The sequence below is a fragment of the Biomphalaria glabrata genome, chromosome 4 (assembly GCF_947242115.1).
Source record: "Biomphalaria glabrata chromosome 4, xgBioGlab47.1, whole genome shotgun sequence".
In the NCBI taxonomy this organism is placed as follows: domain Eukaryota; kingdom Metazoa; phylum Mollusca; class Gastropoda; family Planorbidae; genus Biomphalaria; species Biomphalaria glabrata.
In genome coordinates this window covers 31,054,654-31,073,285 of record NC_074714.1, presented here as the reverse complement: position 1 = coordinate 31,073,285, position 18,632 = coordinate 31,054,654, and the positions used below count along the sequence as shown (strand labels likewise).

Genomic DNA, 18,632 nt, shown 5'->3' with positions numbered 1-18,632 from the left:
ATTTGAGCCCATGACTCTAAACTAGTTGGGGCCCACGTGAGAACTTACGGATGACACCAAAGTCCTGATGTTCACGAATTAAAATTTCGGCACAGCTGCTAATTATTCAATTTTCTCAAAGCTCAAGTATTTCTTTTTTTTTTTTCTGTATTTAAAATGTGAGATCTAATATCTTAATAAGTGCAGTCATGGAGAGTGAGTAACTAAACTGTCACAACAGTTATGATTCTAAAACTTTTGTTTCCGAGCCAATGAATTCGAGACTCATTTAGGACTATAGCGTCCTCGGAAATCTTCATCACATTGTTTTGCTTTATTTGTATTATGTAAAAACAATGTTAATGTAATCATTACAGCAGAAAAAAAAAGAAGGAGATGAAATCTAAAGAAATTTAAAAAAAAATAACATTAAATATTTACCAAGAAAACTAAACAGCAGAGTAAGTGACATCTATACCGTTAAAATGGAAATGCTTGTTCTGTTACTATGAAAGGCAAAAAAGAATTGGGGAGCAGGTTTATAATAAAGATGTGGAAGATAGAAAGATGTCAAAATTAATCATGGAACAGTGTCTCTCTCTGACCAATACTCAGTATTTGGTTTACAGTTCTTAAAGAAAGATAACACCATTATATTTTTACAAACACATGATCATGGAATAGTGTCTTTTGGAGATAAATGCCTGTGTCTGTGGTCGGAACGATGTCACCCCCCTCTACACACAGCTGATCTATCCAAAGGTATATACATATATGAAACTGGAACTCTGACTAATGCTTAGTATTTAATTCATAGTTCTTTAAGAAAGTTATCACCATTATATTTATACAAAAATCTATAACCCGGTTTTATTTAAAATTGTTATGAATATTGAAATTTGTCAGGAAAACAAAGTCCCACAGACTGGAAACGATGACGCAATACCCCCGAAAGTAGCAATTAGAGAGTCATCTCTGGGCTTTCGTTTTGGTGAGAACCAGACGTCTGCAGAACAAATGCTCCAAGTAATGAATAATCCCCATTTATCCTTAAATAAATTGCCAGGTTAAAGCTATGATGGTACCTCCAATTAAAGTGTATAGTAGGGCCACAATGGTCTTCACCAAAAGAAGCTGCTTGCGCATTATGTTCACTGTGCTAACCACAACTTAAAATTGGTCTTAAATGATTCCGTCAGCTGTGTTCAGATTTCTTGGTATGTGTTTTGGCACATAACACTCAAGATGGGCGCGTCTCGAATCCAAGGTGGTCATCAAGGAATTATTCGGATATTTCGATGTGCTAAAGTTGTTTCCACAAATTACTTTGTGTTTCTCAAAGGAAAAAGAACGCCTGGGAGTTGCAGCACTTAGAGAATTGCTTATTGTCGAGTACAAAAGTGTAAGGGCAGTCGGCGTTGTGTTTGGCATGTTGAAAAATGAGAAGCAAGATCTACATAAAGCAGAAAGTATTGGAATGTTTTTTTGGTTAACACACCCATACATTTAGTTTACTCAATTGTTATGTCACACTATACATTCGTCTTATTTGAGGGAAAGGGGCCCACCAAGATATTTTTGAACCCGGGTCCACGGAAACGTTGCTACGCCACTGACCCTAGCCCCTAACAGGGCTGGCCTTAGGCACAAGAAAACTAGGCAGCCGTTTAGGGCCTCCGATTGGTGGGTAATTCGCAAGAATTTCGAAAATTTGATCAAATCTCAAACATAGCAGAGCCCTATATTGGCTCTATATCTAGTACTAGCCTAGCTTTAGTCTCAAGGTTTATTCAAGAATGTGTAGATGTACTTAAAATTGTTACTTGTTAGACAACCTGCGTTGGAAGACCCTGCTGCTTCTTTTCTGTGGAAATGTCAAACAGTTATTTTGAGTTTGCTGCATAGGGCTTATAGTCTAGCCTAGATCTATATGTCATTGGTATGACCCCGCCGTGCACATCGTGACATCGCAAGTTTGTGCAGAAGGTGCGCTTTAACCGCGCTTTGACTCGTGCACTGGGTACCTGACACTAGTTGGGGGAAAGTAAAGCCGGTTGGTTGTTATGCTGGCCACTTGACACCCTCGCTAAACGGGGGCCACAGAAACAGATGACCGGTCGATTGCAAAGTCCTTTTTGTTTTCTCCACTTGCATCTGATTATTCAACGGCCTGCCTAAATCAGTGGTGTAGCAACCATGGCGCGAAAAGGTTTATTACGCCCCATAAGTGATTTGAACCCTATACCTACTAAGTATACTCAATCCTGCCACCTTACAACATCAAGATGGCAGTGCCGGACACATTCTACCTAAATACCTGGCATTGACTTTGGACAACGTTTAAGCTGACATGAACTTTCAAACGATTACATGTTGTATAAGTCTAGACTGTGTGTGGCAGAACTTTGACATCAACTAAAGACATTGCCATTGAAACAAGTTCAAGGATCTCGTCCGTGTGGGATGTATGAAGATCTGTAGGCCTAAGTGTCTGCAACAGGATACAATGGATACTCAAATGATCATGAACAATAAACAATTTCAGAAGTTTTCGTATTTTGTGAGGAACATAAAAAAATAGATCTCGTTCTGTCGCCGTGCATATATTAATTAACGACGATGAATGCAATGAACAAATGATCATGAACCATAGACATGGTCTCGAGTGTGTTGACTGCTTGACTGTGTTGTACAGTCAGTTCACATGTTGGATTTGTGTGTTTTTGTAATTGAAATAGAAACTGAATTTTTTTTGTTTTAATGTGTAGGCCTACTGACTGCAAATCATCCACTAGGCCTATAGATCCAAAGAATTATTGTAGCTCGATTCTATAATAGTTGATCAGACAATCCACACCCACATGTTGACGATGACTGGGTCACACTGCGTGTTGTTCGGGACTTTAACTCTTTCAATTATTCAGTTGTTTATTTGTTTGGTTTGTTTGTTCTTGTAGCTTGCGCTCAAACTGGACATTCTACTGAGTAAAATAATCAAAGATCTGAACTAATGTGTTTAAAAACGTTATTCCTTGTGAATTGGATGTCAAATAGTCAGGGGTTCCCGGTCAGTTCATCCCCTTGTGAATTGGATGTCAAATAGTCAGGGGTTCCCGGTCAGTTCATCCCCTTGTGAATTGGATGTCAAATAGTCAGGGGTTCCCGGTCAGTTCATCCCCTTGTGAATTGGATGTCAAATAGTCAGGGGTTCCCGGTCAGTTCATCCCCTTGTGAATTGGATGTCAAATAGTCAGGGGTTCCCGGTCAGTTCATCCCCTTGTGAATTGGATGTCAAATAGTCAGGGGTTCCCGGTCAGTTCATCCCCTTGTGAATTGGATGTCAAATAGTCAGGGGTTCCCGGTCAGTTCATCCCCTTGTGAATTGGATGTCAAATAGTCAGGGGTTCCCGGTCAGTTCATCCCCTTGTGAATTGGATGTCAAATAGTCAGGGGTTCCCGGTCAGTTCATCCCCTTGTGAATTGGATGTCAAATAGTCAGGGGTTCCCGGTCAGTTCATCCCCTTGTGAATTGGATGTCAAATAGTCAGGGGTTCCCGGTCAGTTCATCCCCTTGTGAATTGGATGTCAAATAGTCAGGGGTTCCCGGTCAGTTCATCCCCTTGTCACTTCACCTCCTTGTCCATTCCTACTCTGGTGCTACAACTACATTTCAAAAGTAGGATATTAACAATATATATGTGTGTGTGGTGTGTGTTTGTGTGTGTGTATGTATTTGCTAGACAAAAAGTGTGACACATTAAATAAAAATAGAATTTAATGTTACTAAAAAAAATATAAAAATGTACCATCTATAAGACTTAGAGCTAATTTTTTTTTTTAAGTGTGTGTTCTTCTAAATCTAACTAGACACTACGTAGGCTAAGTACAGAAGACGATCCATTGATTCGTATCGCTCTACTTGGTTTGTCATTTCTTGCCCAGTGATGCATAGTTCTTCAGTGCCACTATTTATAACTTTAATGTTATAACGGGAGATTAAAACAAAGCGTGTTTAGGCAAAATGATTCGGCTCCAGAGGATGGTTGAAATCAGCGTTTATTGGAATAATAGCTACGCACTCATATTCAAGAAAGAACGATTGGTTAACGATCAAGTGAAAAATGGCCGTCAGAGAGAAGTTATCAATGACATTATCCTAAGCATTCGAATCTCGTTCTTTATCTCACCAAAGATTTCCGCAACTTCCACCACACCTCATTACACCATGCAATAAGCGCAGGATAATATTGACATCCCCTACATCACCGGTTCTCAATCATTGTAGCGTCGCTACCACCTAATACGATTCCCCTCTAAGCTTAGGTAAATGGAAATTTGCTAATGTTATAAAATCGTTATCGAAATGTATATATATATATATATATATATATATATATATATATATATATATATATATATATATATATATATAGTTTTTTTATGATTTGCATTTATTAAATTTTTCTATTGTGTAGTCACCATCTTCATGTGTGCACAGACTTGTGTGACAAGTTGGAAAATATGGGGAAGCATGGAGGATGATATTAAATAAGGTCAACACGTTTGTTAATACCTTGACATTAGTGCGCAGGTTGGATTCTTGTGAGAGTCTTTGTAAGAGCACAATGAATGTCATCTTCAGCATCAAGTCTACTTCTTGATTTAGACTTAATAACTAACAGACTGGAAAACCTTGCTTCGCAAAGCTATAAGCCTCCTGTTGGAAATGGAGGAAGGCGCAACACAATCTCAAGCTGGGATAGGACTGCAAACACGTGATCCAGAATTGTGACATTGAAAAGCAATTATTTTTAACTGCATCGCTTTTGATGAGCTCAATAAACTCTGTCTCCAGAACATCTTCAACTTTAGAAAGTGTAAACAGAATGTCATGTAGATTCGAAAGTTTGGTGAAATTTATCAAATGAAAATCAATCTGAGTAACTTGATGTCCCTTTGTTTTGTTATCATAAATAACAATGTATGAAAAAATATGCTTGTTAGAAGCGACCAAAAATAAATTTAAAAATCCAATGATAAATAGACTAAAAACCCAAATTACCGACGATCTGCGGAACCATTCGATAAGTTGACCACCTTTTAGCTCACCAAAAAAGACGTTACTGTTTTTGGCATACGTTCGTCCCCCCATACGGGATACGTGCCCTGCCCAGCGTAATTGTCGGACCATAAGAAGTCTTTCACACTCTCTATACTAGCGTACGCAAGGACATCGCTGTCCAGAATGGAGCGCAAGCATCGTATATCTAAAAGCATACCATATTTTAGACAAAAGAAATAGAGCATTTTTTTTATTTAATCTCATTTTTCTTCTTTTAAAAAAAATGTTATATGCATATTTTGGTCATAAAAAGTATATTTTTGCCTTTGTGGAGGGTAAGTTGACTAAATCCCGAGCTGCCTTTATACTACGAGTCGCTATTAGAGGACACTTCTGAACCATGACAGTGTTGATAAGCGTAAGATTTCAAGTAGTGTCGGTTCAAATACGAAAACAAAATGGTTGAAAAACTAAAACACATGAAAGTGGCTGACCCGTTGAAATGTGGATTTTGTTTTTACCTCTATTTTGAGGGCCCCTCTCTGGGTGCATGATCTCTCCCTAATTCCAGCCCTGCAGGGCCCCAACGTCGTATTCCTGAATCCGGGCCCAAGGGGTACCCTTCTACGTCACTGCCCTAGATACATATTCTTATAAAATAACTCCTTGTAGATGGCTGGAAACCAACTTTGTTTTGCTTTTTGTTTCGGGTAGGCCTAATTGAATTTGATGCAGTTGTGTCATCTGTTTCCTGTCAAGCCTATACTTATGCCTAGTGTGACAAGTCAAAAACTCGCTGTCAGAGTCACTCAAATTTATCACAGCATTAATTATTATTATTTATTATTTATTTAGTTTATTTCAATTATTTCCCCGTCCTAACCCCAATTTCTTCACCCGCACCACCCTTTCCTCTCCAGGCTAGACTTAGTTGACCACATTGGAGATATCTAAAGCGCGTCCTTTCATTTATCTGCCCTTGATCGGTGAAAGGTAAACACACAATCTCTTTTGTCTTGCCCGCCGGATGTCTGAAGGACGGTCGCGGTTGACCCCACCTTGGTTTGAATGCAAGCTAATCCTTCTCCCCCCCCCCCTTCTCTCACGTCTCTCTTTGATCTAAGAGATTACCCTGGTCAACACACCGCGTGATATTCCAAGGTGCGGCTCCCACCTCGAGTCAAATCCACCCACGTGTAAGATAAATCTTAGCCTAGGACATTTCCTGTGTCCGCCCACGTTTTCCAGGCCTTTGTATATAAGGTAAATTAAATCGAGTCAGACTCTCTTTCATTCTCATTCGAGCTGAGCTATCGAGTCTGGACTGTATCATTTATTCTTTCTCCTAGAGGAATACCTGGTGGTAAGCCGAACTTAATCACAAGTTCCATCTTAATTACTTTTGTGCTATTTCCATTGGATATTATCATGTGTATTTTGCTTAGTTCATTTATATTTAATTAGTGCATTGTGTATTTCTCACTGGCGTAAGTAAGAAAACATAAACATGTCCTATGTATTTATTTGTGTATTGCATTAATCTATTAATGCTACGTTGCTCAATTGATCATTGATGCAACCATGTATATATTTGCACATCTTATTTTATTTCCTTTATCTCGGTTGACCGCCTTGATAATTTTACTAGCGCACTGATACTGCGTCTGGAAAAGAGATATGAATTATCTCCCCTGTATTGAATTGTCTCCCCTTTAGTCATTTCACTCTAACGAGAGTTGCGCCGCTTGAAAGGACACCCTCTCCATTCAAGCGCGCTCCATTGTTCTCGATCGACGATCATATGTAAATAAACCATCCCCCCCCCCCTCTTCTTTCTCTATCCACCTGTGTTGTTTATTTGAGATTATTATTTCCCCTTCTATGTACGTTTTTATATTATTACTTTCCCTTTTATGTACATTTTTATATTGCTATTGTCAGCCATCTATTTTCCCAATCCCATTTGTCATCATCTCCCTATTGTGCTCTAAAGCGATTTTATCAATCTGACGAATGCACCTCTGTCGAGGGCATCGATAAGATGCATGAGAGACATGTCCTAACTTGTCTTAATTTATCCGCAGCCTCCCTCAGGTGTCTGCCTATTTAGGTGCTTAGTGCTATTCAGCACTGTATTTGCTATCGAGAATCATCTATTGCCTATTTACCTGCCTATTTGTTTGGTATCAAGAATCACCTACTATCTTTGTGCTTAGCGCTATTCAGCACTGCACTAGCTCACTGACCTGCCTATTTATTCATTGGATCAACGATCTATTTACCTGCATCTGTGCTTAGTGCTATTCAGCACTGCACTTGCCTACTGAGATCTACTCAACTCTACCCCTTGGCGCTATCGGCATTGCCCGCCTATTCGACAGCCCACCTGTCAAGCTATTAGGTGCGACGTCCCTATAGATTCAGATCTGTGTGAGACGTCATAGCTACGCCTACCCTCTGCAACTCACTGGACATATCCTGTCAACTACGCTGCCCACGGCAGATCCGCTCTGCCCGTAGTAACCTTGTGCCCACGGTAGCCGGCCACCCGCCCTACTGTGCCCACTACAGATATTAGATTTTGGGGATTGAGACTCCACAAGAACTATATCACCGGCGTCCCTCTATCCGCTAGAGCGCCACCTCCAGCTGCAGAACCTCAAGCCAGGACACAGCCAGCTGCGAGATCAACAGGACAACCAGCTAAGTCAGAGGACAAAGTGACATACTCTCTTATTAGGTGCAAGAGTGATGATTAAACATAGAATATACTAGAGATAGATGCACCCCCCCCCCTTTTTTTTTTCATTCTTATATGTATATTTATGTAAATAAATATTTTTTATTTTTAACTTTTGTATCTATCTTTCATTGCTTGTCTCGTTGCGTGTCTGCTCCCGATTCATATGCTGATAGGTTGGTGTGTGATAGCTTTAAAAATAATCATCCCCTAGACATAAAACGCGCCAAACACACATCACATTTCCCCACCTGTCACACCTAGATAGATTGTTTTTCTTCTTGTCTAGATTTGTAGGCCTAATCATAACTAGTTGACGATATTGTCACCGTATTAAATTGGGCTTCGGCATCTGGAAACTACAAATGAAGGCTAATAGAAGGTCGTCTCAGATTTCAAAATATTTATCGTAATGACACCGCAGGTTTCTGTTAGAACTGTAAACTAGTTAATTCTCCTTGAATTATCCCTGCCAATAGTAAACAGTTCTTGTTTTATAAACATTTATGTAGACCAAAATTTGTTTTTACCTAAAATATTAAGCCATTATCTCATGTCATGATGTCGAATGTCCAAATGAGGCTACAAAAAAGTGAATGACTTTCTGTACAACGCGGACATAATGGGATGCTCCTCTGACAATTCTAAATTCCATCTTTCTAATCTGTGACAATTATCTGTCTGCTTTCCACCCCACCCCCCTTTTACCTTAGTTTTCTAACTGTCCAATGCCCACACTGGATCATACAGGGTAGCTTACCCTTTAGGGCGTAGCCTATTATATATAATTCTAGTGTCTGCTACAATCTGCTACATCATAGCCTTCAATAGTGTTTGACTATATTTAATTTTAAATCTGTAACGCCCTGATAGGCACTCGATTTGCCTTGTTGCTATTTTACATTTGATAGGACCTATGTTTTAGGTTGTTGCTGTTGGTTGCTTTTTTTTTTTCGTCATTCAATTATATTTTTTTTTTTGTTTTCATAATTCAAATTGTTCTTCGGAAATAGCAAAACTTTGTTTGCCTATAGATTCATGAGAAACAGATTGGTTACATTTGGTGTGACCAACTTCATGGACTTAACTTAAGCTTGCACAGAAATTGGTACAACCCAGAATTCGGTACAGCCCAGAATTCACCTCTTTACCCATAAACTACTATAAACACATCAATTACTAAACCTCCCTTGTTCCTCTTTCACGCTTGTGTATGCCAGTGAGGCGGTGGCGGGCTACCATCTTGTCCGGACAGAAGTGCTGGGAGTTTAGGCCTAGTCACTGACACCGCTCATTGTGTAACTGTTCTATTTATAAGTCAAAGGGAGGTAATGCCGGTTAAATTCAAGCGTTAAAAGTGTGTACGGTCTTATAAAACCAGAGTGAGCAGTCCAGATTTGTTTATGTTGACTTAGACCTAGATCTACATAGTTAAAAGGAATGTTCAATTCTGATAAGCAATGAGAAGGATATGAATCAAAACATTGGACTATATACTACTATTACATTAGTTTACTTTTGTAAGAACTCAGGATATTAGAGGTCAGGTGAGTGAGGGCGTTGGCTAATCCCTATATGGTATATTCCTTAATAAAAAATATAAAGTTACATTGTCGAAGGTGTAAGGAACTAGTCGATGCATCTATTTTTTTTTCACTTCGCCCACACGTTATATATATCACGTTATGCTCATCATGAAGATTCAATACTGATTATTAGTTTACAAGTTATATATACACTGTCCTACATGTGTAGTACATTAAACTATACACTGTCCTACATGTGTTGTACATTAGACTATACACTGTCCTACATGTGTTGTATATTAGACTATACACTGTCCTACGTGTGTAGTACATTAGACTATACACTGTCCTACATGTGTTGTACATTAGACTATACACTGTCCTACATGTGTAGTACACTAGACTATACACTGTCCTACATGTGTTGTACATTAGACTATACTGTTCTACATGTGTAGTACATTAGACTATACACTGTCCTACATGTGTAGTACATTAGACTATACACTGTCCTACATGTGTAGTACATTAGACTATACACTGTCCTACATGTGTAGTACATTAGACTATACACTGTTCTACATGTGTTGTACATTAGACTATACACTGTCCTACATGTGTAGTACATTAGACTATACACTGTCCTACATGTGTTGTACATTAGACTATACACTGTCCTACGTGTGTAGTACATTAGACTATACACTGTTCTACATGTGTTGTACATTAGACTATACACTGTCCTACATGTGTAGTACATTAGACTATACACTGTCCTACATGTGTTGTACATTAGACTATACACTGTCCTACATGTGTAGTACATTAGACTATACACTGTCCTACGTGTGTTGTACATTAGACTATACACTGTCCTACGTGTGTAGTACATTAGACTATACACTGTCCTACATGTGTTGTACATTAGACTATACACTGTCCTACATGTGTAGTACATTAGACTATACACTGTCCTACGTGTGTAGTACATTAGACTATACACTGTCCTACATGTGTAGTACATTAGACTATACACTGCCCTACATGTGTTGTACATTAGACTATACACTGTCCTACATGTGTAGTACATTAGACTATACACTGTCCTACGTGTGTAGTACATAAGACTATACACTGTCCTACGTGTGTAGTACATTAGACTATACACTGTCCTACGTGTGTAGTACATTAGACTATACACTGTCCTACGTGTGTAGTACATTAGACTATACACTGTCCTACATGTGTTGTACATTAGTAGACTATACACTGTCCTACATGTGTAGTACATTAGACTATACACTGTCCTACGTGTGTAGTACATAAGACTATACACTGTCCTACGTGTGTAGTACATTAGACTATACACTGTCCTACGTGTGTAGTACATTAGACTATACACTGTCCTACGTGTGTAGTACATTAGACTATACACTGTCCTACATGTGTTGTACATTAGTAGACTATACACTGTCCTACATGTGTAGTACATTAGACTATACACTGTCCTACATGTGTAGTACATTAGACTATACACTGTCCTACATGTGTAGTACATTAGACTATACACTGTCCTACATGTGTAGTACACTAGACTATACACTGTCCTACATGTGTTGTACACTAGACTATACACTGTCCTTCATGTGTTGTACATTAGACTATACACTGTCCTACATGTGTAGTACATTAGACTATACACTGTCCTACATGTGTTGTACATTAGACTATACACTGTCCTACATGTGTTGTACATTAGACTATACACTGTCCTACATGTGTAGTACATTAGACTATACACTGTCCTACGTGTGTAGTACATTAGACTATACACTGTCCTACGTGTGTAGTACATTAGACTATACACTGTCCTACATGTGTTGTACATTAGACTATACACTGTCCTACATGTGTAGTACATTAGACTATACACTGTCCTTCATGTGTTGTACACTAGACTATACACTGTCCTACATGTGTTGTACATTAGACTATACACTGTCCTACATGTGTTGTACATTAGACTATACACTGCCCTACATGTGTAGTACACTAGACTATACACTGCCCTACATGTGTAGTACACTAGACTATACACTGTCCTACATGTGTTGTACACTAGACTATACACTGTCCTACATGTGTAGTACATTAGACTATACACTGTCCTACATGTGTAGTACACTAGACTATACACTGTCCTACATGTGTTGTACATTAGACTATACACTGTCCTACGTGTGTTGTACATTAGACTATACACTGTTCTACGTGTGTTGTACATTAGACTATACACTGTCCTACGTGTGTAGTACATTAGACTATACACTGTCCTACATGTGTAGTACATTAGACTATACACTGTCCTACATGTGTTGTACATTAGACTATACACTGTCCTACATGTGTAGTACATTAGACTATACACTGTCCTACATGTGTTGTACACTAGACTATACACTGTCCTTCATGTGTTGTACATTAGACTATACACTGTCCTTCATGTGTTGTACATTAGACTATACACTGTCCTTCATGTGTAGTACATTAGACTATACACTGTCCTACGTGTGTAGTACATTAGACTATACACTGTTCTACGTGTGTAGTACATTAGACTATACACTGTCCTACGTGTGTAGTACATTAGACTATACACTGTCCTACGTGTGTAGTACATTAGACTATACACTGTCCTACGTGTGTAGTACATTAGACTATACACTGTCCTACGTGTGTTGTACATTAGACTATACACTGTCCTACGTGTGTAGTACATTAGACTATACACTGTCTTACATGTGTAGTAGGCCTACATTAGACTATACACTGTACATATACAAGGTGCATGTATACTGATGTGCGTGTATGTGTTATTATGTATATTCAGTAAGGTATTTATTTTTCTATGGTATTGTGAACTCGATGTAAGGTCTATTCATTTTTTAAACCTTTAATAGTGTCACGGATTACAAACTATTTTCATACAATATCCATTCAACAAGTTGTTTTATCAGTCTGAAACTGTATTGATTTGAAAGTCACCAGTCTAAAAAGACCCTTTTTTCGCCAGATGGTATATGTTTAAAGAGAACTAAACGACAAATCGTTTTGTTTGGTGACTGGATCAGTGCCACACCTTTCAAAAATACAAAGCCCTACATGCCTACCGTACTTAAAAAAAAGGTTAATTAACATTCTGTTGGTCCAATTATAATTACTATTCTAATGGCTTCTGTTCAGATGAGATCATTGTGGTCCCTCCCCTTCCTGTGACACCTGCATCTCACTGGAGAGTAAGTGACATGAGTTCTGACGTCACGTAAGTACCGTGACATGTTTCCGCCCACTTCAAGAAAAGGCTACAGATGGTTTGGTCACCAACTGTTCTGTAGTGACCCCAGTGACTCATGCTGAATAGAGCTTCTAGTCTATACTGTATATCGATTAGGTTATGATGACATTGTACTGGGTTGATCAATCCATGGCATTATCATCATTGGCTACTATTCAAATTGAGCACACACCCAATAGGCTTCTGTCTGAGCAAATAGCTGAGAACATTAATCAGTTGCTGTAATAGCCAGAAACTAGTTTTATATGATAAAGAAATAAGGAAATAACAGATGATACACAGCTTTCAGGCATAATGAAAGGACTGATGGTCAGATTTCATTAAAGGATTGACGGTCAGGTTTCATTAGATGACTTTTAGTCAGGTTTCATAAGAGGGCTGATGGTCAGGTTTCATTAGAGGGCTGATGGTCAGGTTTCATTAGAGGGCTGATGGTCAGGTTATTTCTATCTCTGGAATATTATGAAAACCTTAAGGATTAATCTGTACAAAATCTAATGTCATCTCTCTTTTTTTTTGGTTTCCTCCTCTCTCTCTCTGTCTCTTTCTCTCAATTCTCTTCACCATCTCTCTCTCTCTGTCTCTTTCTTTTATTCTCTTCACTCTCTCTCTCTCCATCTGTCTCTTTCCTTCTTTTCTCTTTGCGAGCTCTCTCTCTCTCTCTCTTAGTTCTCTTACTCTCTCTGTCTCTATCTCTCAAATTCTCTTTACTCTCTTTCTCTCAATTCTCTTCACTCTCTCTCTCTCTCTCTCTCTCTCTGTGTCTCTCTGTCTATCAATTCTCTTCACACACTCTCTCTTTCAGTGCTCTTCACTCTGTCTATGTCTCTTTCTCTTAATTCTCTTCTCTCTCTCTCTCTCTCTCTTTCAGTTTTCTTCACTCTCTCTCTCTATTCTCTTCATATTCTCTGTCTCTCAATTCTCTTCACACACACACACACTCTCAATTCTTTTCACTCTCTCTGTCGCAGTCGTTATATATATATATATGTGTGTGTGTGTGTATATACATGTGTATATATATATATATATATATATATATATATATATATATATATATATAGCCTATATATATATATATATATATATATATATATATATATATATATATATATATATATATGTAATAGTAATAATAATAATAATAATCTTTATTGTTCGTAAGGAAATTTGTCTTACAATTTGTGCATTACACCATACAAGACATTGTAACTATAAAAAACAAAATGTACATTTCACACAAGCCTCACTCATAATTTACATGTGAAAAAAATATATATTACACTGATCCTTAATCTTCGGAATGGAGGACATTGCCATTATTATTATTATTGTTAGGCTATGTGATGTAGTTGATTTTTTTCCACTTAGACACCATTCGGAATATTTCTTATGTATCGTCTGTCGGAACCGCCTTTGAGTTTGTGTGATAACACAAACTTTATTTGTAATCTTGTTTTTAATTGCTTTTGTAAAGCCGCGTATCTTCATGCTTTATAGCATGCTCAGTGCACTAGAGTCCGATATCTTTTGTGGGCATGTGGGGCATAGTTGTTCGGAGAGGCTTTCCATGCTGCCTTTAGGCACTCAGAAAAAATAAAACTCAGGTTGGGATTCGAACTTGAACCCCCTTGAAACCTAAGTGGCTTTTACCACTCAGGCACACATTTCACCTTTTAATGGCATATTCTCATAGCGCTTTGAGCTTTCATTACGTTAATGGTGCTATAATAAATGAAATAATAATTATTTTGGACGGCAACTATTCTTTCTCTTTCCCGTCTCTGCAACAGTACATGTTATTGTTTGTCATGAGGACAGTAAATGTTATTGTTTGTCATGAGGACAGTAAATGTTATTGTTTGTCATGAGGACAGTAAATGTTATTGTTTGTCATGAGAACAGTAAATGTTATTGTTTGTCACGAGGACAGTAAATGTTATTGTTTGTCTTGAGAACAGTAAATGTTATTGTTTGTCATGAGAACAGTAAATGTTATTGTTTGTCATGAGAACAGTAAATGTTATTGTTTGTCTTGAGGACAGTAAATGTTATTGTTTGTCTTGAGAACAGTAAATGTTATTGTTTGTCTTGAGAACAGTAAATGTTATTGTTTGTCTTGAGGACAGTAAATGTTATTGTTTGTCATGAGGACAGTAAATGTTATTGTTCGTCATGAGGGCAGTAAATGTTATTGTTTGTCTTGAGAACAGTAAATGTTATTGTTCGTCATGAGGGCAGTAAATGTTATTGTTTGTCTTGAGGACAGTAAATGTTATTGTTTGTCATGAGAACAGTAAATGTTATTGTTTGTCACGAGGACAGTAAATGTTATTGTTTGTCTTGAGAACAGTAAATGTTATTGTTTGTCATGAGAACAGTAAATGTTATTGTTTGTCATGAGAACAGTAAATGTTATTGTTTGTCTTGAGGACAGTAAATGTTATTGTTTGTCTTGAGAACAGTAAATGTTATTGTTTGTCTTGAGAACAGTAAATGTTATTGTTTGTCTTGAGGACAGTAAATGTTATTGTTTGTCATGAGGACAGTAAATGTTATTGTTCGTCATGAGGGCAGTAAATGTTATTGTTTGTCTTGAGAACAGTAAATGTTATTGTTCGTCATGAGGGCAGTAAATGTTATTGTTTGTCTTGAGGACAGTAAATGTTATTGTTTGTCATGAGAACAGTAAATGTTATTGTTTGTCACGAGGACAGTAAATGTTATTGTTTGTCTTGAGAACAGTAAATGTTATTGTTTGTCTTGAGAACAGTAAATGTTATTGTTTGTCATGAGAACAGTAAATGTTATTGTTTGTCTTGAGGACAGTAAATGTTATTGTTTGTCTTGAGAACAGTAAATGTTATTGTTTGTCTTGAGAACAGTAAATGTTATTGTTTGTCTTGAGGACAGTAAATGTTATTGTTTGTCATGAGGACAGTAAATGTTATTGTTCGTCATGAGGGCAGTAAATGTTATTGTTTGTCTTGAGAACAGTAAATGTTATTGTTCGTCATGAGGGCAGTAAATGTTATTGTTTGTCTTGAGGACAGTAAATGTTATTGTTTGTCATGAGGACAGTAAATGTTATTGTTCGTCATGAGGGCAGTAAATGTTATTGTTTGTCTTGAGAACAGTAAATGTTATTGTTCGTCATGAGGGCAGTAAATGTTATTGTTTGTCTTGAGGACAGTAAATGTTATTGTTTGTCATGAGGACAGTAAATGTTATTGTTCGTCATGAGGGCAGTAAATGTTATTGTTTGTCTTGAGAACAGTAAATGTTATTGTTCGTCATGAGGGCAGTAAATGTTATTGTTTGTCTTGAGGACAGTAAATGTTATTGTTTGTCATGAGAACAGTAAATGTTATTGTTTGTCTTGAGAACAGTAAATGTTATTGTTTGTCTTGAGAACAGTAAATGTTATTGTTTGTCTTGAGGACAGTAAATGTTATTGTTTGTCATGAGGACAGTAAATGTTATTGTTCGTCATGAGGGCAGTAAATGTTATTGTTTGTCTTGAGAACAGTAAATGTTATTGTTCGTCATGAGGGCAGTAAATGTTATTGTTTGTCTTGAGGACAGTAAATGTTATTGTTTGTCATGAGGACAGTAAATGTTATTGTTCGTCATGAGGGCAGTAAATGTTATTGTTTGTCTTGAGAACAGTAAATGTTATTGTTCGTCATGAGGGCAGTAAATGTTATTGTTTGTCTTGAGGACAGTAAATGTTATTGTTTGTCATGAGGACAGTAAATGTTATTGTTCGTCATGAGGGCAGTAAATGTTATTGTTTGTCTTGAGAACAGTAAATGTTATTGTTCGTCATGAGGGCAGTAAATGTTATTGTTTGTCTTGAGGACAGTAAATGTTATTGTTTGTCATGAGAACAGTAAATGTTATTGTTTGTCTTGAGAACAGTAAATGTTATTGTTTGTCATGAGAACAGTAAATGTAAAGCTGAAGTTGTCCAACAAAGGGACATCACTAAGTATCAACCAACAGGATGTGGCCTTTATTACTATTCTACCTAACAAGAGGACTGAGTTCAAATCTCATAATAAACCAGAAATGTTACATTTGAGTTGAGCTGAGTTGTGTCTGAGCTTACCAAGGAAACATTCGCCCAGATACTTCTACTTAAAGAGATTGGATCACTGCTTATTGTACTGAGCATGAAATACGCGCAATGCTAAAACAATTAAAAGTTTGCAGGTATCTGATAGACTTCAACCGAACTACTTTCTATTCTTGTTTTTTTTACTACATCGCATGAGTAATTCAGGCAGCTGCTGCTGATTGAGAATGACGACAGGGGAGAGAGAGAGAGAGAGAGAGATGAGGGTGTTGATATGGTGCATGAAGGTGCGTACGTTCAAACCAAATACAGTAGTGTTTTTCACTTTGACTATAATAGTGAGTTGTTCTATATTGTGATAATGTGTTTTCAATATCTGATCTAAACGAGAGAGAGAGAGAGAGAGAGAAAGTGAAGCTTGAGAACTGTGTGTCTTTAGTTATTCCTAAAACGCAAGTGTGGGTATAGAATTAAGACAGAGGGGAGCGAGGAACATTTGATATGTAGACACCGTGCAGTAGAATGAGAAAAAAAAAGATTATTTAGACAACCTGCTGTAGAGAGACAGAGACAGGAACAATGAAAGATACAATCATTTGAACAAGTAAATCAGAGGGAGAGAGAGAAGGAGGGAGAGAGAGGGGAGAGGGAGAGCACGTAAAAGATAGAGAGAGAGAGTGTGTGTGGGAGTGAGTACTAAAAGGTTAGTTTTCTTTAGCCTGTAGCAAGACAATGAATCGCATATCGTGTGGTTGAATCTCATATCATGAGGTGTACAATACGAAAATGTCTTTGTAACCTTGACACTGACAGTCTCAATTAACCAGCATGTCTCCTTAACTATTATCTATTTATAGAACCTTGGATTTCTTTCACTGATGATTACTAAGCACTGATAGTGTAGACTCCATTTCACCGTGCGCAATACCTGTATGTTTGTTTCATGTCTTATAAAAAAGTGATTTGAAACACATATTTAGACAGCCCACTGTGTAATTTCTCCTCAATAAAATGTTGTAGACAGCCCACTGTGTAATTTCTCCTCAATAAAATGTTGTAGACAGCCCACTGTGTAATTTCTCCTCAATAAAATGTTATAGACAGCCCACTGTGTAATTTCTCTACGACAATAAAATGTTATAGACAGCCCACTGTGTAATTTCTCCTCAATAAAATGTTGTAGACAGCCCACTGTGTAATTTCTCCTCAATAAAATGTTGTAGACAGCCCACTGTGTAATTTCTCCTCAATAAAATGTTGTAGACAGCCCACTGTGTAATTTCTCTACGACAATAAAATGTTATAGACAGCCCACTGTGTAATTTCTCTACGACAATAAAATGTTATAGACAGCCCACTGTGTAATTTCTCTACGACAATAAAATGTTGTAGACAGCCCACTGTGTAATTTCTCCTCAATAAAATGTTGTAGACAGCCCACTGTGTAATTTCTCCTCAATAAAATGTTATAGACAGCCCACTGTGTAATTTCTCTACGACAATAAAATGTTATAGACAGCCCACTGTGTAATTTCTCTACGACAATAAAATGTTGTAGACAGCCCACTGTGTAATTTCTCTACGACAATAAAATGTTATAGACAGCCCACTGTGTAATTTCTCTACGACAATAAAATGTTATAGACAGCCCACTGTGTAATTTCTCCTCAATAAAATGTTGTAGACAGCCCACTGTGTAATTTCTCCTCAATAAAATGTTGTAGACAGCCCACTGTGTAATTTCTCCTCAATAAAATGTTGTAGACAGCCCACTGTGTAATTTCTCCTCAATAAAATGTTATAGAGAGCCCACTGTGTAATTTCTCCTCAATAAAATGTTGTAGACAGCCCACTGTGTAATTTCTCTACGACAATAAAATGTTGTAGACAGC

General features: G+C 37.5%; 1 protein-coding gene across 1 annotated transcript in view; it reads left to right on the top strand.

The window, feature by feature from the left end:
* Positions 1–9,019: 9,019 nt before the first annotated feature.
* The window catches only part of LOC106072509 (uncharacterized), a 50,767-nt gene continuing 41,154 nt past the window's right edge, over positions 9,020–18,632 (top strand). Inside the window, exon 1 of the mRNA XM_056026787.1 lies at positions 9,020–9,328. The gene's annotated coding sequence lies outside the window, so the exon portion shown is untranslated. The remainder of the gene's footprint in view (positions 9,329–18,632) is intronic.